This window comes from Phalangium opilio, unplaced genomic scaffold (genome assembly GCF_054372755.1).
Source record: "Phalangium opilio isolate 3A_F unplaced genomic scaffold, DU_Popi_V2 ptg000540l_1, whole genome shotgun sequence".
Lineage (NCBI taxonomy): Eukaryota > Metazoa > Arthropoda > Arachnida > Opiliones > Phalangiidae > Phalangium > Phalangium opilio.
In genome coordinates, this window is record NW_028324244.1 from 2,490,713 (window position 1) to 2,503,081 (window position 12,369).

A 12,369-nucleotide genomic window follows, 5' to 3' on the forward strand; every position below is an offset into this window, starting at 1 on the left:
TAAAGATCAATTACGCCACCCTCAATTCAAAACGACAACGTATCGCGTTTACAAAAAGCTTTAGAGACGTAATTCCGGAGAAAAACGTGGTCTGCGTACGAAATTTAGGGTCATTTGTATAAAAAGTCAATCATCGCGGACCGTTCGTTGTCCAAACCTTATCAACTTAAACGGATAAGGTCAAAACGTAACCAGCTGTACTTTCCAAGAATTCCCCAGAGAATTTCGCCATTTTTTTTTTTTTTTTTTTTTACAAATCGGATTGAAACCGTTAGTAATTAATTCACGAATTTCGCAAATATTTTAGAGTATGGCAAGTATAGGACACTTTAAGAAGTGATATCTATTTTAATAGGGACAAGATATAAGATGCCTAAGTATTCGCGCGCCATAGTCCCAGTCCCCCTTTCAAAATACAAGGGGGGGACGTAAAAGGAGGCCGGGCTATTTCGCCTCTCCTCTGTCGGAAAATATGACTGTAATTTTCCCGTCATTCGCGTCGCGCTGACGTGAGTTTTCAAGAACCAATGAGATGTTGCATGGTTATAATTTAGAGGCGGCGGGGATTACCTCCGGACCTACGTAACGTTTGGACTGGAGATAAAGCTAGAAATGTGCAGGCGAATTTATACCTTCTCCCTAGTAAACTAGATATCACTTCTTGACACTTTTCGGAAACAAATAATTTAGTAAAGTGAACAAGCAGACAGCATTTTTAAGTGAACAACTTAAATCGTTTGAGCGAATGAAACGTAATTATAAAAAGTAACATTTACTTAACCCCTGTCGTTAGTATAGCTTCAGAAAGCAAAAATAAATAAAAGAACTTAGTTGTTGATAGTCGACATAAACTATTTTTAGAAAACGAATTAACCTTTTCATCGAGCGAACTCCCGAGTAGGAGTTCGGTATAATCTCGATATGAAAATCGGTTAAGCCTTAAGAACCATTAATATTGAGCTAGGAAATTCGTATATCAGCGTTGAGGATAATAAGTAAATTAGACTATCCATCATAATAGTCTCGCGCGATGGATAATGATCCGTACAAAGATACAAAATTATAGAAGTGAAGCGGCCAAGAGAGACAAAGGGTGAAAGCGAGGAGAGATAATTTGTACTAAAGAACTGCTGCCCATTAGCTCGATCGCTCTAAAAGTAATCAAGCCTTAAGAATATAATTAAATGACTGGACTGACTCCCCTTTAGTCTGGTCGCCCGTCAAAAGCATACCCATTTGATACTGCAGCCGATTTAGGTGAGGGGGTGTTTACGTCATTAGAGGGAAAGGGGTAGACACGGGCCAAGAATCCCAGCTTCCAAGTTAACTCGTATTAAGCCTTAGGAATGGGAATGGATACTTGTCAAAATGGTCACGGTGGAAGGAAAAATATCAAAATGCTTGACTTAATTCGGTTGAAATGATATCGAGAAAATAAGTTAAGTTGTAGGATACAAATATTAATATTAAGTCAAACATCGATGTTAAAAATATCTATCTAATTACTTATTAAGGAAAGGCGTACATGAACCCCCCAATAAATAACTTACAGTCCGTTAAGGCATATTCAGCAGCCTATATACAAGGGAGAATGGATGAAAGGGCGCCCAACCAAACTTTATAATAGTATATACATTAGTTCGGTATATATATTTTATATGGATGGTCAACACCACCGTATACAGAGGCAAAACCGGGGTGGCGAATAACCAACCCTCCGAAAACTGGCTAACGTCTTTCCCGCGCGCGCCAACAGCTATCATTCATATCTCTCCACCGAATAAAGCCAAAGCTAGGAATAGTTAATCACCAGCTTATACGGTTAAATACAGATCCAAGTACACGCGGGTATTCGCCTTGGATGAATGGACAAACTACAGACGATCGTCAAGAGAGCAAACGCGGGTCTGCGAGCATCGCAGTTTTCCTTCATTATATTCTGATTACAAAATCGATATCCTATAGGTTTATCTCATTCGCCAGTTGACAGCGCCTGTAAAGCTAGCTCTACCATATTTTCACAAGGTAAGGTAAGGCAAAATGAAATTGGGATTATTATACAAAGGATATAGGTATAGAACTCCATCTTCTATAGTTCTACTCGGTTCAATTTTGATGTAGTCTGAAGGGCATAAAATGTAAAAGAGGGTTACGCTACTATATATATATATATATATAGGTGTATAAGTCGTTATGGAATATATCGTTCAAAATATAAGTCGTAACGCGTGTAAAGTTATAGAAAGGTGAACCGTATATAACTCTGGAATTTTTCTATACTATTTTCTCTTACATCCTCCGCCCATTGCTTATTATATATTGAACTTATCTTCAAAATGCGGTACATTTCATCTAACTTTTAGACGCGTTACGTAAAAGTTAGGCCTAAAGAAGTAAAATTCACGTTTATTTTGTAATAGAGTAAAAGGCCTAAATACGGAAGGAAGGTTGTTTACGAGGCTGTGGTAAAGCTAGTTTCATCCCAAAATTGGTTGAACTAAGATATAGTCGGCGCTCCGGATGAAACGAAATTTGGGATGTGAGGAAGCAATATAGGAAAGAGGATTTATTAGGGATGGGAAGCGATATTGCTTTCCCGGCATCCCTTTACGACATACGCGCGCACGCACGCACCAGGAATATCAGTCGTAAAAAATAATTATGACAATTGAAACTAATTACGTCAAGTTTTATGTACCACTGATAAATGTAGCGCCAGTTTTACGAGCTAGATTCAATCACCGAAAATTAATAAGTTATAGGACCATCTATTTTATGGTAAAAACATACACCTATTTGGATTTGAGGACAATTTTTGGTGCCTCAATAATGAATCTTCGAAGATTGCCAGCCTCTTTTTAAGTACAAGGCCTCCACGTGACGTGCTTTACATTTCCCGCCAGCCAGCGCCCAAACCGTAAGGAAAAAGGTGGGGGGGGGGGGGGCTTTTATAACGGTTTTCGGAGCAGATTTTTGAGGCATACTTCGTGAGGTACCACTCTGGCGATGATCCTATCGCGTGCTTGAGAAAATAGGCCTAAAAACTAGCTGCTAAAGGTGGCGGGGGCTTATCCATCCCCTTAGGCACCCGACCCCGAATATGCCCCTATTGCACCCTGGCCCTGAATAGAATAGACTGAGTGAGAGAGCCGAGGGTTCCCTAGCCCTGAATAGAATAGACTGAGTGAGAGAGCCGAGGGTTCCCTAGCCCCATTGTTCACGCGATATTCCAGCAGGCCCTACAGCTAAGCCTTCCCTAGCTAGCTACACTTCTTTTTCCTTTGATTTTTCAAACCCTACTCCCTATTTTTTTTCAGGGTCCGCGCCACGTAACCTTTTTCCAAGAAGCTATTTATAGATTATGGGTGTGTTTTCGAATGTCAGTATAAAATGAGCGTATATTTTAACGAAAAGAGTAACAACGTTACTGGTAAGTTTGTGAGCGTAGTTTCCTAATGATGAGAGTTGATTGAGGGACTTGGCTTCGTAGTTATCTTACTTATTGTATTGTTAATTTATATTTTTCAGTCTTTTCGTTACCAAATCATGGATTGGACCATTGTTACACTAAGATTATTGCCGTTTTTTAACAAAGGCGTTAAGCCTAGTACTGTGTTTTGATATTATCGAATGTTTGGGGGGTACGAAAAAAAATGAGAGAAAGTTTTTTGCGTCCAGTAATGATTTTGTCCACTTTTTTGAGTCACTCGATTTGATGACCTCACTTTGGTCAATAAGTTTCCTATACGAGTCTTGGTTGGCTCTACCTAAACTCAAACGTTATCTAATGTATTTTTAACGCGATTGGAAAGGCATTAAGAATGACTCTTACTACATTGTAAACCGATGTTGGATCGTAGATATAGGAAAAATGGGTGCGGGATTCAAAGTTTATTAGAATGTGTCATAGTTTGAGAAGAGAGGTTGGGTCTTATTGGGAAACCGATCCATATACGCGGGATTTTTTAAAAAGGAACCGGACTCCAATCGCAGGTGGAACCGATATACGAGTATATTTAAATATATATATATATAGTTTTGTATATTACATATTGAGCGAAACTTCAGGAATACATACAGCCACTAGGAATAATTGCGTAGCCATTTGATCAAAGCATCTAGGTGGATTTTGTGGGAGGAGCTAGAGTAATCATTACGTATGACGAATTTTACTTAGAGAAAAATCTATGTCGCAACGCGTTGGACCTCGAGTTGTTACCAACAGTTAAAAAGACGTCAGAATTACGAGGCCTACAAAAGTCAAGTAGAAAGTAACATGGGAGATATGGGGTCGCAATGATTCCAATTAGCTGTATGTATTCCTGAGCAAAACTAGCTAAAAATGTTATTCTTGGGATATACTCCCAGTTTCATTGAGAAATTTAATTCACTGGCCGTATCAATTTAGTTCCAAGGTCGCTTGGGATATGGCGCGAAAAACGGATTAATATCATTAACGAGAGCACGAAAATGGGAGAGAACTTCCAAGAGTGGCGGCGGGAAAAGCCGGAGACCAAGCGGGTTTCGTTGTAAACATAATCAAATCCTCCTTTTCCCGGTAACATACTATAGGTCCCCCAAATACAGTAGGGTACGGGCGATCCACAAACTAAAGTACCTCTACTCTGATTACGGCTCTAGTAATCAAAGAAATTGGTTATACACTAAAAGGGCCGAGCGCGTGAAAGAGAGAGAAAGCGCGCGCCAGTGGAGTGATTAGGCTTTTTAATTGCCTCGCGCCACTAATGGCCGTGCGCGCGCTCGGGATAAAAACCCCTTTTTTGGCGGGAAAAAGGTTATAGGACAAAAGCCGTTGACCAAGGCCTAGCTAGAAAAGCCTAGGAAAACAATATCGCGAGTACTTTGGTTGGAATAAGCGTGATTGACGATTATCGAGAGTTTGCATGCGACTGGCTTTCCAGCGTGACAGCGAGGGGTCAGTTACTCGCCAAATAATTAACTATATATACACGAATCATTCGGGACTCTGTATGGTCACGCGAATTAGATCTAATAACATTTCAATCTTAGTTTCCCAAATTCTTTGACCCAGCCCAAAAGAAAGGGCAATTGTCCGACCCTTCGAGATAAACCTACTTTCTAGTTCGGTATACTAACACTATATATCGCATGATTGTTGGTTAAACTAAAACGCTTTTTCGCGATCGGTCAATAAAATATTAATCGATACAACAAATTCGATCAGAGATATATTCTTGTTTTGCTTTATCACGACAGTTATTTTCTACTTTTCCACGCGGACAAAAGGGGCGGGAAGGAGAAAGTATTTAATCGAAAGGACAACGACACTCTGACGACCACTACAAATAATCAATTCACGCTACGTAAATTTACTTTAGCGGTTAGAGAGTTCTCTAGCTGTTGTTTGACCTTTCGGCTAAAATTGGGTCACCACGAGATACTTAAATATTTTCAAAATTGTTTATAAGAAAAATATTTCGGCTATGACGCGTATTAGATCACCGTGACAATCTTTAGACCGCTAGAGGAGAGGAGGAGCGGATGAAAACTGACCAATAACCCGTCCTAATTACCTAAAGAGTCCGTGACCCTAAACCAAGATGACATTTAGCGAATATTTAACTCCGCACCATCGCCTTGAATAACATTTTAACGTGAAATTTGGTTGGAGGATGGGGCGCCCCAAGGCCGTGTTGTTTCATTTCTAAAAACGTTTAAACTCTTCAGACCTCGCTGGTGTATTTAAAAAGGGCCAGGCCAAGGCCTAAAACTCGCGCTCCAGCGAGCCGCCATTGAAATAGAGAAGGGATGGTGAAGGTGGGGGGGGGGGTAAGAGGGAATACACATTCACGTGACCTTCACTAGCCGGGTCTGCCTCGCTGACGCCCGCGTTGCCCGGGTAACGGTGGCCAAAACACCGGCCTCGTACTACTTTTCCCTTCTCTCTCTCTCTCTCCGAATTCTCTTCCTCTTCATCATCCCCCTTTAATTCTCTCTTCACCGCCTAGCGTCCGTACAATCCTCTACCCAGAATAAACCCCAAAGGCGGGCGCCATAGCGAAAACTCATTCGCGGAACAAGCCATCTCCCCGCCCTTCCAGGAATTCGGACTTTGACCAAGGGCTTCGACTAGAGTTCCATCGATTTTTACGTAGCGGGTGAATAGCGCGTGGGGCTAGACAATGGGGGTTGGCAGAGTCGAAAGAACCAAGTCCTAGGAAGCGAGGCTTAGCCAAGGCCCAAAGAAGTAAGTACCCAAAGGCAGCTCCGGTATTCGACGTAGTAAAACGCGTAAAGAACTTTATGATTGCGTCTTCCCCGCCACGCACCGAACCCATAGTCCTGTTTAGGAATTGCTTTTTTTCGCCTTCAAGACGTACCACTGTCAAACGGGGGACCACCGCTCTTAGAGGCTAACCCTTGGTCAATTCCACCGGTGAAATTCTTCTCTACTATTCGGGATCAGTTAGACTCTTTACCATAGACCTAAACATTGCCGGGGAAAACTTTTCATTGCTTTTTGTGCAGGCCACCACTTTCTTATTATTTGGCCTTATTTTCTTTTCCGTTGGGGCCGGAAAAACTACTTCTGCACAGACGTATATACCGTAATTCGCAATAGCAGCTAGGAGTAGAGACGGAAGAAAAGGGGTTGCTTGTCCCCTTCAAAATGAGCTTGGCTATTTTTGGCTAGACGATTTCGTTGTAGTGGACATATTAACCCACCCATTCCACTTTGAAAGTTAAATTAATTTCAAAATACCCCAAGAAATTTAGTTATTAAATATATTATCAACCCAAATTAAGGGCGAAAATAAAAAGCCCGAAATATAGATTTTAAGTCTACACGTCGTAAAGTCTAGCATTAATGATTGTGAAATTGTTTACTGAAGACTTTGGTCACGTCAGGTACTTTTAAACTATTTGTTCAAATGTTTAGAAATAAAGTTCAATAGTACTTTCCCGTACTTGAAACTCGCAAAAATTTCGGAAAGAATAATAAATATATATTTCTATCAGTAACGAACAAATCACCGTTATCTTTAAATAAGTATCTAGCGCGCATCCCAAAAATCAACATTCAACCTCGTCACTAAAGTGAAACACTCGAGGAAACAATTTCCTGTTTAAAAAGGTCTATTTCGAGTATTTTCGAGAGAGAGCCTCCACCGAGTGAAGAATTTCAGTCGCTCCAAAAATAAAACCATCATCCTCTTTCGAAAATATTCGCTTTTTATCTCCTAGCGCTTCATAAATCCGGATTCCGGATTCACACTGGGCTCTCGAAGTAGCCCCCCCCCCGCTGGAACAGCTAGCGAGCGCGATCTCGGCCCATTTTGTAAACAAATGGAACCTAAGCCTAAGAAAACATTCGATCAAATCGTTCCTCATACCGGTGTGATCTAAGATACGAATTCGTAAAATTATCCCAAGAATAACTACTAGGGAAAGATGGAAACATCAATTTTAATTGACCATAATTTGCATATTGTCAATGAAAAGCAAAAGGTTCGGCTTTCTAATTCAAAATCTTTTGAAAACAATAAAATAAGATTACGATATTTCTAAATAAATAATAATTTACGCGCCACGATAGTGCAATGACGTCACTAACGACGTTCAAACATCCAAGGCAAATTTAAGTAAATTATTCATGTTTTACTCCGATACAGTCACGCAACAACATAAATAAGAATGACGCGCCGCGAGTTTGTCTTTCCTATGACACGTTTATGAGTAAAGAACGTGTCATTATTGTATGACGTGACCACGTACATAGCCCAAGAGTTATTTTAATGGAATAGATCTTCCCAGAAAAACAAATATTTTAAAGTGGAAGCTTTTAAAGCGCAAAATTTAACACACTTAGGGACTCCTGTATAAAGCAGGCTTATTATATTCATAATTTATAACAAACAAAATAAAATAGCACGATGGACCCTCGAGTAAAATCATACACGTATAAGCTATGATCAAAAGCAAGCAGGGCAGGGGTACGAAGCAAAAGGCGTCTATATAAATCATATAGCGTCTGTCCTAGACTAGCTATTAAATTGGGTCACCCAAGCAATCTATCTAATGGCGCTACCCGATAGTATAGCTTTAGAAAAATGGCGCCTATTGTCACGTGGTCAGACCCACGTGAAAGAGAGCGAGAACGGGGCATACTGGATCCATTCCTATCTTTTCCCATCCTAGCGCGCGCCTTGCTGCGTCCAACGATCCGATTTCATAAAGAGAATAGATGAAAAGAGAGAGGATGGGAGGATGGAGAGCGGAATGGCTGCTGAAAAGCGTGGGGGATGTGGATGGGGATGGGGGAGAGAGGGGGCAGCTCGCGTTAGGGCGATTACCCCCGCGGGCTAGCAGCCGCTAGGGTTATACTGGGAAGTGTCATTTAAAGGGCAAGCCAGGCGAGACGCGAACGCAGCCATTGCTAGAGAGCGTAGAGATGCTCGGATGGAACCATTTCCAATAGATGTAGGTAGGAAGGGAAAACTACCTCACAGGGGCTAACGACCATCATTTTCTCTTCATTGTTCAGTGTATTACACATTGGTGGAAAACATTTTTGATATACTTTATACGACGTATAAAAGTTCGTAAGAAAGCGTGATGATTAGTTCAGAATAGTACAATAGTACATGGCGTATTGCTAGAATATTATGGTACTATACATGCTCTAAACTAAAAAAGTTAAGTTGGAGAGATCTTTAATTAAAAACAATCTTCATACTTTCGACCTCATTTTCATATCGTGCCATAAAATGACGTCAGAGATCTTCAAATAAACTATAAATCCCATAAAAACCCCACCAGCTGTCGTACTAAAAATCATCTCATCCAGATGCCGAGGATAATCTACATTTTCCAATAACCAGCAAGCTTAACACATTTGTAGAAACGAAATACTTCTCCTAACATTATTATATCGAGTCCCTAATATTACAATTGGCCTGGATTTTAATATTAAAAAATACCTACCCCGTATCCCCCTGAAATCCCAAACACCAACTTGATAGCCGTTCTTTTCCCCCTGGCACCCATAAAACCCCCGTTCCCCAACCCTGAGGGCTTGGGGGGGACTTTCCTCAAATACTACTAGAATACTTCTAACCCTAAAAAGTAGGCTTAGCTCGTTCCTGGATGCTGCCAGACGTACGTTATTACACGTCACTCAAAACGGGGGGAAAAACTAAGCCGAAATGCTATATTCCCTAGAAAAAGCCAGGGGAAGTTTTCCCGCCAAATCTATAAAGCTTGGGCATACTAGATGTACGCATTTCCCCCTCAAGGATGCAAAAAATATACATATAAACAGCACACTACACTCTAAAGCGCGCGCTTTTTCAATAGAAGCCGCGCGTACGCCACGAGCCCACTTCTTTGGAGCGCGCCAAATTCCCTCCCCTCTCCCTCTCTCTCCCGTCTTCGAAAAGGAGCCTGCACGCGCCATAAGTTTACATCCCCTATTTTTTGCGGGAAGAAAGCGCGTGGAAAAAAGGGGGGGGGAATGTTAAGACGCACACGGTACGTCGTCTCTCCCGCGAGCGCCCATTGACTATTAAACATTCGATCCAAACGATTTTCATTTTTCTCCTCTTCACGCAAAAAACAGTACTGTTTTCTTGGGTGGATATGGATGGGTTACCTTTGACCCCCCAAAAGCCCCTTGCTATTATATTACACCCAAAACAGATGGGAGTATGAAGATTGGAGATGGGGCTTCCTAAGGAGGAAGTAGCATTTTTTTGTTTTTACTGGTTTTAGTTACCAGTGTACAACTTTAACCACATCCAAAAATTGGTTTTCTGATGAGTTGGGCCTAAAACATTGGTTTCTAAAAACTATACTCTTTGAGAAGCTTGGAGCATTCCCAATAAAAACATTTACAACATTATATATGGGAATTTTAAGAGCATTCAAGCCTATGAAATACCTTCACAATTTGTCGATTAGCCCATATGAAGAAATCTGGTTCGTTAAAACACATCATGCGGGTTTGAACTTGTTAAGAGAATAGCGAAGCAGTCACTCCCCTGAATTCTAACACTATCAATTGCTGATACCAAATCCGCTAAGCCTTTGCCTAGTTTTCGCACGAATTTATCAAATTTAGGCCAATTTTACCGTACTTTTTGCGTAGACAATCGCTCTAAAACGTCATTAACTACTAATTACAATTATTTTTAAGAGTTTAAACGCGCCAGACGCTAATTAAACGAGAAAAAACGGATTTTGGCGGTAACATCAAAAAGAGACAAGAAGAGGAGAAGCATGGCCGACTCCCTCGCGAAAATTAGGCCTAGGCTAGTTGTCAAAAACATTTTTCCTACCGTTTTACCCCTAATTCAGTCTATTTAAGCGTCTAATTACGATTAATTCTTAAAAGTAACGTTATAAATGCAAGGAGAAAAGTATATTAGAGGTTTCTTTACCTTTAAATTAAACAGAAAAATCCACAGAGAGCCGTAGAAAAGCCGCGGCGGCAAATCGTTTGATCGGTTACTGAGGCCGAACTAGAGATAGATGCTCCGGAGAAGCGACCGTGCTCCGTCGTGGTTTCCTTTCGACTATTTCGCTTCTGGGCTCTGATTTTTGGTTGGTGTGTTTAAATTGAAGGGGGGGCCGAAACTTTAAACGGGATGATAATAGTTCGGTCCTTTAGAGATATTTTTCAGAAACTTTTTTTGGAAAAGTAGTAATTTGTATCTTTTTTGATGATATTATAGCGTCCGAATTGAAAAATACTTTCGTCGTGGAAGGTCAAGAAGTGTATTGCGGTTGAGAGAATAATTTTTTTTGTAGTTGTTTTTATCTAAAAAGTATAGTTCCCAAAAGTTCTCGGGGGTATAGTTCTCAAAATAGAGTTTGTTTCTTCAATTTTAAATATTATTTATTTTTTTTTCGAAGACTTTATTTTCGTTACGTAGAGATATATGGCTGATTTATTTTTTTTATAGTAATAACTTTTAATTTAATAATTTTTTTGGGGGGTTGAAGGACGATTTTTGACTCTTCTGGATTTTATGCAAATTTTTATTATTAAAAATATCCTTCAAATATTTTCTTCTCGCTCCTCCTTTCTTATACTTTTTCTTCTATAATAATTTATATTACACCCGAATTTGAGCGTTTTCGCGGAATATAATTTGATTTTAACAATTTTTAGTCCTCAAATTCCACAAAAGATGCGGGGGATGAGAGATGTATTAACAACTTCACGATGAGTTTTCTTCCGAATTTATTTTTCTTGTTGGTTCGGGAGAAGGTTCAAATTTTCGTATTTAATTTTTAAAAATTACGCGCCGTTTCTCAAGGTTTCTTCTGGGAAATATATACTTTTAAAATTTGGGGGGATTATAATTATTAACCGTTATTATTTTTTTCTTGAGTATTTTTTGACTTTTATTTCTTACAGGGATGAAGAGATGGGAAGTCGATTATTTCCCGGCGACAGTTTATTTCGGAAAAAGGAAATTTCCAAAAAGGTTTTAAACGAAAATGTACCACCACCACGACGACGACGTTCAACTTTCGTTACTCCGGACGATGCTGCTGCCGTTTATTTATTTGAGTTATAATAAGCGTTAGCGCGGCGCTGTCCAATCCGACTTCTAAGAAAGAGGAATCTTACGATTCCGTTGACTCGAGAAGCGGAATTTGTTGGATGAAATCCCGAGGATCTCGCGCCTTTTTCCGTCCCGGGGGATACCGAGGGATGCTGGGAGATGGATCTTGTTTTTTTGTTCTTGACGGAGAGCCGACGTCGCGGAGGAGAGAGAAGAGGAAAGAAGGCCAACAAATTGGAACCGAATCTTCCGAAATAGAGAATCGACGACGTATATAAAAACCGGAAATAAAAAAATGTAGAGTAGAAAAAGGGCAGAAGAGAAGTAGAACGGTTAAAAAACAAGGGGATAAAAGGGTAGATATAAAACTCAAGAAACCAACGCGTGCGCGCCTCCCCGACCTTTGAACCTACGGACACGAAAATTAAACCAACCGCACCGGCTGATGTTCACGCAACTAAATGCCGGCGACTACGGCCAAACGAATAGGTTAACCGAACAGAGCAGAAGAATACGGCGGAAGAGACGAAGGTTCAGTCAAACGCTGAGAGGCGAGACTCTGAACTCCCCCCTCCCTTTCCCCCATCGCCCGTGCACCGCGTATCCATCCGCCGCGGCTTTCCTCCTCTATCATCCTCCGCGCAGGCGCAATCTCTCCCTCTTCTCCATGCAGCCTCCGTATGCCTTCCGAATTTATCGGAGAACCGAATCCCGCCACGTTTCCTCTAGCTTTTCCCTTCCCCCCCTGGTTGCTATGGAAACGCTCGGCTTTATGCCTTCGCCAATCGTGGGCGGGTAGGAAATTCCGACTCTC

The 12,369-nt window shown here is 40.8% G+C and overlaps 1 protein-coding gene across 6 annotated transcripts in view; it reads right to left on the bottom strand.

The window, feature by feature from the left end:
- The window catches only part of LOC149588633 (ELAV-like protein 3), a 269,510-nt gene that overhangs the window by 50,143 nt on the left and 206,998 nt on the right, over window positions 1–12,369 (bottom strand). Inside the window, exon 1 of one of the 6 annotated variants that reach the window (XM_089862554.1) lies at window positions 10,422–12,085. The exons of the other annotated variants lie outside the window; for them this stretch is intronic. The gene's annotated coding sequence lies outside the window, so the exon portion shown is untranslated. Of the gene's footprint in view, window positions 1–10,421; window positions 12,086–12,369 lie in introns of those variants that run through there. 6 annotated transcript variants of the gene reach the window in all.